The following is a 12721-nucleotide window of genomic DNA, read 5'->3' on the forward strand; positions in this document are numbered from 1 at the left end:
CAGGGTTAACTGACCTGCCAGGGTCATACAGGTAGTGTTTGAGGCCAATCTGAACTCATAGATGAGTCTTCTTGAGGTCAGGAAGGCCAGGCACTGAGCCACCTTATTGCATGCACACACATATATGCATAGCCACTAGGCCACTTAGCTGCCCCAATACAATGAGAAGGCCACACCTATTCTTGTGCCACATTCATTAGGCCTTATCTACCAGGAATAATGATTTTTTTAATCCTTTTCACTCTCTATGAATGCCTGGAAATGCTCAGTCTTGTGTTCACAGTGCACTTACAAAATGTTCTGTTGTGTTGGTATTCTGTTTTGTTTTCAATTTTGTTTCTTTATCTAATTTCTATTTATCTAGTAGTGTTCAAAATCTCGTTTGTTCTGGGACTAGTTTTTCTTGAATTGCATACTCAATTTACACTTTTTTTTTTTTCAATCTTGTTGATGTGATCGATCGTTCTTTTAAGAACTGCTTTACAAATGCACCTCAAGGCTTGTTGCATTTTACCACTATTAGCACTCTCTTAAATATAATTTTAATTGTCTCCATGATTTGGAAAGCCACTCACTGGACACCAATTCCTTTTTTGGTTTCTAAGTAGATCTGCATCTTTACAAAACATTTTTCAAAGAAGAATAAATAACAGGGGAAAGATACTCGTGGAAAAATGAAAGCTGCTGAATAGTATATCAGAATGGATGGGAGAAGAAATTCAGCAAAACAATCTGGCCTCTATTTTTCTAACAAAAATGAAAAATTGCTGAATTGGTGTCAGTGGGATTTATAACTCAAAAATAAATATTACAAACTAGAGTTTGGTTTGTTGTTTTTTGATTGTCAATACTTGAGAAGTGAATGAATAATAAAAAATAAAAGCAATTGTACATACACTTTCCTCCTGGAGAAACCAGCTATTAAAATCTTTTGCCAGCACACCCTACTCTGGGTCCAAACCAAGACTATATTATTTACTATCGATGAGACTTAAGATTTCTAAACCTACAAAGACCAAGTTTTCAGTGTTCTCAAAAGCCACTACATTATTCCTTATTGAAAAGAAACACAGTTTTCTGTGTTCTATAACTTCTTTAAGTGACTGACAATTTCCTATTAAAGACTTTAAAATAAAGGTGACTTCAAATATAATTACAAAACAATTACATGGTGATTTTCAAAGAACTCATTCAATTTAGAATTTATATATGAACATCTGATAAAAACTGAACTTTCTTCATTTCAATAATAAAAAGATTTAATTATTTGTCAGTCTGGATATTCCCTTTAAAAACAGCGACTATAGCTACTTAATAGGCAGTCTTGAGAATTACTGTGACCTATAACAAGACACCTTTCTGAAACTGAAACTTTTTCAGCTTAATAGAACTTGTCTGTTTGTTCCACCAGGACAACCCTTTAGATCCCTGGGTTATTCCACATTATTCAACCAAGTGGTGGAGGATAGTAGTTAAATCTTATATATGTTTGAGTCATTATTATTGGTGCTCAACAATTATTTTTGCTCCGGGGAAAAGCTAAGTTTATAGGCTGTAGAGACAGAGGTAGTCATCTTAGAAAATTAAAGTTACTTGTTTCACTGAGTTAACTGCATGTGATAATCTCACACATTTCAGAAAATTGAATAAAAACTGAATGTAAACAGGGATTTAAGACTTTCCATATTTAAGACTTGCCAACTATGGAAATTATGCTGAACACGGATAAAGGATAAAGTTCAAATTTATGAAAATAGTGACTAAGGATATGTGATAATAGTTTTTAGAAGGATACCCACACATTTTCTTGGGTTTTTCTATGGTTTTTATAAAAGATTTTTGTGCATCTATGAAATAAAGACTGTATAATAACAATATAAAGAAAACCTTCCAATCTTCCTCTCTCGGCTCCGTTTCTTCATGTGACTGTAAGATTATTATGCTTTATAAAAGAGTAATAAAATGCTGCCTGAAGCAATGTACATAAAGGCCTCTCTAAAGTATAAAGCTTTATAGAAGATCAACTCTTATGCTCAGAATTGGTCATATCACTGCTGTTCAAAACTCAAATCTTTTGACCCTATATGATCATTTACTCCAAGCCTTTTATTTTACAGATGAGAAAACTGAGAATCCCAAAAAGGTTCACTATCTTGCCCAAGATCACAGAAAAAATAAATAGAAGGGTTAAGATTATCTGTCAAATAAAATTCTTTAATGTGGTATTCAAAGGCCTTTATAATCTGATGTTCCTTTGCCTTTCCAAACTGATCTTATACTACTACTACTATCCTCACATCCTACATTCTAGCCAAAGTGGACTACTTTCTTTTCCTCAAAACATGTCAAATATCTCTTTCCCAAATGTTCCCCAACCCATTCTTCATGTCTACCCAAATCCTAATCCTTTAAAGTTCATCTCAAATGCTGCATGATTGTCTAATTGGTAATGATCTTTCCCTTCTAAGTCACACATAATAATCTAATTATATACTGAACATGCATATTTTATTATATTTATTCATATTAATATTTCATCACTCTACTAGACAGGTAAGATGCACAAGGACAACAATTTGCGAACATGCACAATTGTCTCCTAATTCCCTGTTCCTCCCCCAGTTCTCTGCTACTATAAAAAGTGCTGTTATAAATATTTTGATGTATTTTTTCTATTTTTGACATACTCAAGGTACTATAGGTAATAGTAGGATCTTTATATTATAAAGTATGGACATTTCATTTAATTTCTCAGTAATACTCAAAATTTCTTTCTAAAATATTTGGACAAATTCCACAGCACCAACAACAATATAATAGTGTGTCTGTCTTTCCATAACTTCTTCAATGCTGAATATTCAAAAACTGAGGCAGCTAAGTGCCATAATGGGTAGAGCACTGGGTCTGGAGTCAGGAAGACTTAAGTTCAAATATGGTCTCAGATACTTTCTATTGTGTGACCCTGGACAGGTCACTTTCACCTCTATCTAAATTTTCTAAACTGTAAAATGAGAATCATAATATCATTTACCTTCACAGTTATTATAAGGATCAAATGAGATAAATTTTTGTAAAATAATGAGTCCAGTGCCTGGTAATAGAAGGTATTCATTAAATACCTATTTCCTTCCCCTTTTTGTTATCTTGGTCAGTTTTCTGGATATGAGATGAAACTCCAGAGTTCTTTTGGTTTGCATGTTCTTGTTATTAGAGAGCTAGAGAATTTTCACATGATTATTTACAGTATGAATTTGTTTGAGAACTATTTGTTTCTATCTTCTATTTGCTTTTTGGGGAATGGATCTTGGACCTTATTATCTATTTGTATTAATTTCAAACAGCTTAGATACCAGGTCTTTTTCAAAGATATTGCAAAGATTTTTTTCCCAGTTGATAGCTTCCCTTCTTATTCTAATTTCATTGATTTTTCTTCAAATTCAGATAATCAGCATTACTTATTTTAACTTTTATGACTAGTTCTATTCCTAGTTTGATTAAGAGCTCTCATCCAAGTCATAAAAAGGTACCTTCTCAAGATTATATGGTTGACCTTGAATCTGCAGGGCAGACAAACATTTTAAGATTATTGTCCTATATGACAAAAGCTATTAGTTTAAACCTATTTACTCAAATTATTTATATGTACTATTTGTATTGAAAGCTAGGTTATTGGGGCTGCAAGATAGTGCGGTGTATAAAACACTGAACTAAAGTTCCTGAAATCACGAAGACCTGAGTTCAAATCTAAATTCAGACACAATATTTCCTAGCTATGTGACCACAGGCAAGCCACTGAACCCCAAATGTCTCACCAAAAAAAAAGCTACATTACTGAGTTAAAATATTTCTTGATTTTTTCATAGTCTGTTATACTGATATACTTTACTATTATTTAACATACAATCAAATAGTCTTGATAATTAGTCTAGAATGTGAAGTCTAGAAGTTTTATATCTCTCTTCATTTCCATTTCTTTTCCTTATTTCCCTTCAGATTGTAAAATTTGTATATCCTCTAAAGGGATGTGATTAGTTTGTCTAGTTCTATAAAGCATCTCTTCAGGACCATGACTGCTATAGCATTTAATTAGTAAATTAATTTTGGTAACATCAATTTTTTTATATTAGATGGCCAAGCCAGGAGTGTTGAATTATTTCAAACATGTAAGAATAATTTTATTGTCTAAAGTTATTTTAAACCGAATCTCTGAAATCTTCTCTTAGAAGACTGTCTTCTAGATATTTTATGCTTTTGGTAATTATTTTGAATGGTATTTCTAATATATTCTTGGATTTCATTCATTTTTCTGAGTTTCTTTTGCTTTGGCCTCATTACTGAAATTGCCTCAATTTCTTTTCTTAACTCTCTGGGGATTTCTAAGTAAATCATCATGTCAGCAAACAGAGATAGTCTTTGTCTATGTTTTTATCTTTGTTTTATTTTTCTTATGTCACTGCTTCTAGTGTTACTTAGTCATAGATAATGTTAGTATATATGTATGTATTTATTTTTAATGATTCATCTGTTCCAAGATTTTGTAGCAGGTCCCCTCCTCAATGAATGAATGTTGTATTTTGTCAAAAAGCCTTTTGTGCAATTATAACCACCTAGTTTTGAGTGGTTTTATTTTTAATAGTATAGCAAGAATGGCATTCCACATTGAAGGGGTAAGGTAAAGCTCTAACACCCAAGGGATAAACAGGAACCTCATTTATAATAGAATTGTCCTTTTAAGTATGAACACCCTAGGGAAAACAGGTCTCATGAAGTACTCCAGCACAGAGGCTGGTCCTGCCTGGGCTTAAGTTTAAGTACTTGATATTAATATATGAATAATTATAGAATCTTGCTTATAGACACTTAGGGATTTACCCAATCTTGATATATGCATTCTTATCAGTTCTCATTTTCAGCAATTTTTCTGGTGCCCCAGAATTCTCCTGCCATAACAGCCCAACAATCTTACAGGGAGAGCACAGGGGAACATCAGGCATCTAAAATGCCACTCAACCTTGCCTGCTGCTTTTCCTAGTAGGTCAAGATGACTGATGTTCCAACCTTCTCTTTCCAGAAGCCTCCAAAGTTAAGTTCGAGAAGATATCACTTAACTAGTAAACTCTGGGTCAAAATCTATCTCCAGTTCTAGAGTCTGACAACTCATAGAAAATCAGAGCAGGGAGGCCAAGGTTACAAAATGATTATGTTAACAATTTTCGTTGTTAATCCTCGTATCCCTGATATAAATACAATTTGATCATAGTGAATACTTTTTAAGTATATTGCTACATGTACTAATTTTTACCAGTCAGAATGGTAATCAGAACTTACTATTGCCTCTAGGAGAAAATACAAAATGCTCTGTTTGGCATCCAAAACCTTTAATAAACTAGCCTTCCTCCTACCTGTAGCCTTCCTACATCTTCTTATACCTTACTCCCAACATGTATAGCACTATCCAGAGTCACTGGCCTCCTGTTTGTTTCTATCCTGGGCATTTTTTCTGGCTATTCCCCATGTCAAGAATATTCTCCCTTCTTGGTCCTAATTACCAACTTCCCTGGCTCGCCTAATTAAAATCCTATCTTCTACAGGGAGCCTTCCCTAAACCCTATAATTCCAATACCTTCCAGCTTTTACTATTTCCTATTTACTGCATGTATACACACACAAACAATTGCTGGGTATAGATTTGTTTGCACATTACCTTTCCCATTATAAGCACCTTGACAACAGGGACTGTCTTTTGGCTTCTTTTTCATCCTTAGCACAGAGTGTGGCATATAGTAGGTGGTCAATGTTTATTGACTGATTGATTCCACAACATATTAGAAACAAGTATACAAGGTGGCACTAAGAATTAGAGAAATGATAATAGGAAGAGGAAAAAAGCTAAGGGGTCTATGAGGCAAAAGTACATTCCACGTCTGAGGTATATGATATGCAAAGGCATGAAGGTAGAAATAAAATGTTCTGAGTTTTGGGAGCAGCAAACAGGGTAGTTTTACTGGAATATAGTGTGTGTAGTGAGAAGTAATATGTAATAAGTTTGAAAGACTAGATACCTTTTGCCAAATAAAAATTTCTAGAGTCATAATCCTGACAATCTTTTCCTCAGAAAACTTAAAGACCTGCCTGGTTCTCCACTGAAGAAAACTCAAACTCCTGAAAAAAAGTTTCAAATACTTCATGACTTGCCCCTCACTTTCTAAGCCTTATTACCCACCACTCTCCTTACCAAATGACACCAAAAACATCTTACACTGAATGTCTTTGCTCATGTCATTTCTTCTCATTTCTTCCATCTAGACAGTTCTTTCTCCTATTTTCATCGATGTTTCAGCTTACATGTCACTTCTTCCCACAAAGATCTTTTAATTGCAAGTAAGCCTTTCATCCTCAGAACTTTCACAGTATTTTGCTTGTACCTGGCTGAAGGTAATGATTTGTATAAGAAATTTGTTTCTCTACTAGCTCCTTCAGAGCAAGTGCTATATTTTATCTCTCCTTGAATGCTACATATCACGTCTAGGACATTATAAGCAATCAGTTATTACTTGGTCAATAAATAAGAATAAAGTACAAATTGCTTATTTAAGTGAAGAAATTACAATTAGGCCAAAGATCATTATGAACTTTGATTAATCAGAGAAAGTTTCAAAGAAGCATCCCTTGAGTTAAGTAAGCTTTGGAGAAAACAAACAAACAAACACATAACATTTAGATTGGCAGAAAGAAAAAAGTTCTAGAAATAAAGACATGGCGCCATGCATTAAGAATGTTATATACTACAATAAGAATGATAAAGAGATAAATAAGCCTGAAAAAAATAAGTGGCTTTCATTAGGAAATGGTGAGATGAGGCTGAACAAAGAAAAAGTTCTATCAAAATGAAGACATGAAATGTCAGAAGGAAATGACTGGATTTAGAAAACAAAGGATCACTGTTGGGTTATGAAGTGATAAAAAATGTCATTTTAGGACAATCAATCTGGTATAGATATGCAGAGAAGAATGGAATGACAAGGATACCAGGATTACTAGGATCCAGGCATGAGTATTCTAGGATCAGAATAAGGTGGTTAACTGTGGACACAAAGTGAGAAGGCTGAATCCAAGAGTCATTCCTCACAAAGAACTGGTAAAGTTCAAGGACTAACAGAATTATGTATGAGGGGAGTAAAAGGGGGGACTTTAGAGAGGAAGAACGTGGAACTTAAAGGACAAGGAGGAGTTAAGAGTAATTTTATTTGAGTCTCTGAATCACTTCCTGGTGCTGTTATGGATAGTGCCAAGCAAAATCATTATTACTCTATATTTTGGCTCTATATCACACTCTTGGTTACCTGCTGGCAAAGCAAAGTAAAAAGGGGGACTTATACATTAAGAGATAAACAGGAGTACTAGGTAACATATGCTAATTATAGTTAAGACATTCTACAGTTCTTTTAAGAACTGGAAGAGCTGAGAAGACCTGAGGTTAAAATTCTGTCTTGTTGATTATTGTTGGATCTTGGGCAAGTTTACTCATCAACCTTTCAGCCTTAATTTCTTGTGAAAAACAGGCATAATAATAATAATAATAATAATAATAATATCTATCTCATAAGGTTGTTATGAGGATCAAATGAAAAAGCCAGCAAAACACTTTGCAAAACTTAAGGGGCTATCTAAATATTTACTGGCAATTATCATTATCATTGTTCTGTCCTAAAGGAAAAACAAGCAATGAGAAAGAAAAAAATATAGGTTTCTAGGTTGGAAAGGTATATAGGAACACAGGTATATAGAGTGTGAAGTGCCTTTAACTCCACACTAAGGAATTAAGACTTTATCTCTAGTATATGGCATATTATCAAATAAGGATCATTGAAGTATAGTGTATTGCAACAAAGCTTACAGTACTATGAAAATGTTAACTATTATGTGCAATGTGACTTTTTATAAAGAGTTATCTGTTAATGATATGTAGGATAAGAGTAAAAAGGCTAGAGAAGTTTAACTTTAACTAGAGAAGTTAAAAGATCAATTCTGTACCCATTAAAATCACTGAACTTTGCACTAATGAGAGTCTGGATTAGCATCAGGTGAATTACAATAAAAAAAGGATTTGAGAGACATTCCCCAGAAAGAACTGACATGACTTGGTTACTGCCTGAATGAAATCAAAGACAAATAAGTTTTCGTGTTTGAATAAATGACAAAAATGGGCAAGTCGGAGGGTAACCAGCTATGACGGAAATGTGTTTTCTTTCAATTTGGAAATACTGAATTTGAAGTGACATGATGGTGTTTAGCAGGCAGTTAGAGATGTAGCACTGTATTCCAACTTCCAAAAGAGGATAAAGGAAATAACCAAGGACCATCCCACAGAAGAAAAGAACAAGCTAACAATTCCTGAGGCTTAGGTGATATTCAAATTTAGGAGATAACAAGAAATGAAGCCAAGTACCAAGAGTAACTAGATATTCCTTTTAGCAACATAGTTATCAAAATACTTAACTAAAAAGTTTATGGCACCTGTTTAGATGTCTTAAGTCTCCCAAATGCAAAGAAATGAGATAAATTTGAGGATTAAGATTACTCTTCCCTACCAACAAACCATTATTAATTATTATTAATTATACAAACCATTATTAATACAAGAGTTTCCTTTAAAAGGCTTAAATACTATAATGGAATACATATACTAATGGGAGTTAAAAATCCAATAAAACAACAGCAACACTGAACAATTCATTATCTAGGAATCTCTAGACCAGCATTCTTAAAATGCAGAAACTACAGGTTTCAAAAAAGGAAACCAGTTCCTAAATAACTAACATTTATGGGTAAGTGTCCATAATTCTAAAGAACATACTGACCTTCAAAACTGTATTTCCTAAGCTTCTGTGACCATTTTAATTATACAAAAATAGGCAAAAAACTATTAATTTTGTTTAAGGAGCAAATGCACAAAAATTACCTGAGTAACTAAGTTTAAATAATTCTTTGAAGTGAATAGTTAGATAATACAACAAACACAGTGCTGAACTTGTAATCTGAAATACCTGAGTTAAGTACTGTCTCAAGTACTTAATTGTTATGGGCCAGAACTCTGAACTTGAAACAAAGATGCTAACAAGATACTAAGTGGAATTGATGAGATAATGGTTTATCTAGTTTAGCATGATGTTCTCTAAGTGCAGTATGATTGATTTAATCTTTCAACAAATAATGGTTTCCTAGTGATATGATTGATTTATACTCAGTGTGAAGCATATAAGCAGGGACTGAGAGCCACAAAGGAGAAGCTTTCAAAGAGGCAGAGGAGACAAAGAACTGGAGGCAGGAGCTTAAGCTCTCAGAACCAAGGAGAGAAATTCAATTCAATCTTCGATCTTCCTGGTAGCTGGCCTGGCCTCCTACACTTCCTCCATACTGAAAGACTCTCTAGAAAGCTGCCCAGCATCAGGCAAAGAGATAATAAAGGATTTGGATTTTAACCCCTGGCTACTCTTCTGGTGATTACTGAACTGAAACGAAAACTGCTTTCAGAGACCCCAAGAAAACCCAAGCAGACTACATTACATTTTGGCACCTGAATGTAGAACCAAGAACCTACATCTATGAAATTAGGGTGAGTACAAGAAGGAAACTTTGTAAAGGGCTAAACTAGTATTCCAGCTAAAATGGGACAAATTTTAGAAAGGAGATTTCTCCACTACAAGGAAAATGTGTCAAGAGCATTATTAAACTTATAAGAAACCAAGACTTGATTGTAACTTGAGAGCAGATCATTGATCTTTTAAAAACTGTACAGTATACATCTCTTTCATTCTCTAAGGAAAAAGAATTAGATCCAGATGAATAGAAATTAGGAGAGCAACTATGCAAATACTACAATGATAATAGACCAGACTCAATTTCTAAAGAAACACTTTATACATATAACTTAATACAATTGACTTTAGGAAATCATATAAGTTACAGAATAAGGAAATAGAAGAAAGAGCAGGAGGGAGAGGATACAGACAAACTAGGTGAAAGTATAAAGAATTAGACAAGAATGGGGTTAAGTACAATTCTGATGAAATTAAGGAGTGTGGTGTTTCACAGCAGAAGCCATTAGGGCATTCCCCAACCCCTGACTTACCTCCCTCAATTAACCCTTCATGGGTAGAGAGAGAAAGAGGAGGGGAGGTGGCAGTGACACAATCAGCACCACACCACCTATTAAGCAGCCTATGACAAGATTACAAAAGGCATTAGTTAAAGAAAAAAAAAAAAAGGACAGGATATATCTGATTTAATAAATGCATACCCTGTAATTGAAGAATTTGACTCTTCAGGTCAACAAAGGAGAAGATACACTCCTTTTGATCTGGAAAAAAAATCAAGGATTTAAAAAAGGGTTGCACTCTTTATGGGGCTACATCATCTTATGTTAAGATGATACTATAGAATTTGGCTTATGAAATTTTAACCCCCAGTTATTGGAAATCTATAGCAAGGACATGTTTAGAACCTGGACAAAACTTTCGGAGTATCATGAACATTGCAAGATAAAGGGCAGTGTCCAGTGCAAGCAGCTTCAATGTAATCACCAGGTGATGAGGAGAAATCTAGAAAGTGGTAAGTAGAAGAAACTAGATAGGTTAACTGCGTGGGAGAAAGGATTTACAGATGGAGAAGGAATCAGATGGGTGCCAAAGAGCCGTATTCTCCTTGTCCATCAGAGAGAGACAGAAAAAGAGAAAAAAACCTCAAAACAAAGGAGAAGACCTAAGAAACATCTGACACTGAAAGATCACGGTTGATAATGAGATTGTTACAGAACTACAGGAATCATTGGATTCACTGAGATGAAAAAACTGTTAAGACTGTTGCAGAACTTCAAAATCATCAGGAATCATTGGATTCTCTAACACATAATGAGACTATTGCAGGATTTCAAAACTTGCAGGAATCACTGGATTCCCTATACACATAATGGACAATAGATTCCTTTTGGACTATTTCTAGGACTTATGGACATGTATAATTTCTCATGTTGATTCATGATATTTGTTACATTACCACTAGCCTGTATTATATTGCTATGTGCTTATGTAATTTATGTAATTATGTGCAATACCTCCCATATTGAAGGATTTATGTATACCTGTTTCAAGTGAGACCCTTCAGAAACCTGCTAATTTGATTTGATTTCCCATTTCCCTTTGGTGTTTTCATCTCCCTTCCTGAGACGTCAGGGAGGGTGTGATTATCTCCTTTTATGGTGTTTTTACCCCTCTTTTGAAGAGTCAGGGAAGGCATGATCACCTCCTTTTTTGGGGTTCTCGCCTCCTTGAAAAGTCAAGGAGAGTGACCATCTTATGTTCTAAAACAAAAGACAGCAGGAGATGTTATGGGCCAGAACTCTGAACTTGAAACAAGGTACTAAGTGGAACTGATGATACAATGGCTATCTAGTTTGGCATGATGTTCTCTAAGTGCAGTATGATTGATTTAATCTTATAACAAATAATGATTTCCTAGTGATATAATGATTGATTTATACTCAGTGTAGAGCATATAAACTAGGAATCTCAGTCAGGATTTATTCAGAGATATTCAGAGCTAGAGAAGACAAGAACACTAGAAGCTCTTGGAGCCAAGGAGACAGAAATTCATTTCACCTTCAGTCAGGCTCCTGGTGGCTGGTCTATCCTTCTGTATTTATCCACTGAAACCAAGACTCCAAAAGGCTCTCCAGAAAGCTGCCCAGCCCCAGGAAGGAGAAAATAAAGGATTTGGATTTTAACACCTGGCTGTTCTTGTAGTGATTACTGAACTGAAACAAAGGCTGCTCCAGAGACCCCAAGAAAACCGAACCAGAGACCATTACACTTACTAAGACACTAGATATGTCACCTTCCTCTGTGGGCCTCAGTTTCTTTATCTGTGAAATGAGAAGGCTGGACATGAGGTTCCCCCTAAGTTCCCTTCCAGTTCTAAATCTATAATCCCATGATCCTAAGTATACTGTGGCAGTATTTTCTAATTCTGATAAAATTAATATAGTCCAAAGAGGAATATAAAATGTAATATATATGTTAAATATTAACATTTTGTTTATGCTGCTGCCTTCTACATTAAAAACAGATATCAATTTTTTCAATAATGACTAATATGGGAATATAAAACTCTGATCAACAGGCATCAAGCCAATTAACTGGAGGGACTGGTGACTTTTAGTTCTGACTTTTTGTAATTTTCTCTTAAATGCAAAAGAATGCTGTGAATTCTATACAACCTTATAACCACAAACTATAATCAGTTCTTATTTTTGTCACTGAAAACAAACAAAGAATTCTGGCTCAGAGGTATTTTCCATACACACACACACACACACACACACACACACACACACACAAGCAGCAGCAACTTTTTAAATTGGGGGAATCATAATTTATAATTATGGTAGAATATAGCCTGAGCAGTTGAAGTAAGAAGAATGAAGAATAAACTCAAGAAAGAATATAACTCTTCAGGTTAAACAAAAGTACCTATGAAAGAAAAAAATTATGAAGAAAGGAATAAGAAATCAAAGTAACAAAGTTTTTAAAGTTCCTGTTTCTGTGATAAGTACTAAGAAATTTTGCTAAGCTTCATATTTCAAGAATGAGGAAAGAATAACTTTGTGATCTTTAAGAAATTCATCTGTATTTAATTGTCAATATAGGTCTGAGTTACTTGTAGG

The 12721-nt window shown here is 34.3% G+C and overlaps 1 protein-coding gene across 3 annotated transcripts in view; it reads right to left on the bottom strand.

Moving 5' to 3' along the window:
* The window catches only part of RYK (receptor like tyrosine kinase), a 96891-nt gene that overhangs the window by 6157 nt on the left and 78013 nt on the right, over positions 1-12721 (bottom strand). The gene's annotated exons all lie outside the window — the stretch shown is intronic.

The sequence above is a fragment of the Sarcophilus harrisii genome, chromosome 3 (genome assembly GCF_902635505.1).
Source record: "Sarcophilus harrisii chromosome 3, mSarHar1.11, whole genome shotgun sequence".
Lineage (NCBI taxonomy): Eukaryota > Metazoa > Chordata > Mammalia > Dasyuromorphia > Dasyuridae > Sarcophilus > Sarcophilus harrisii.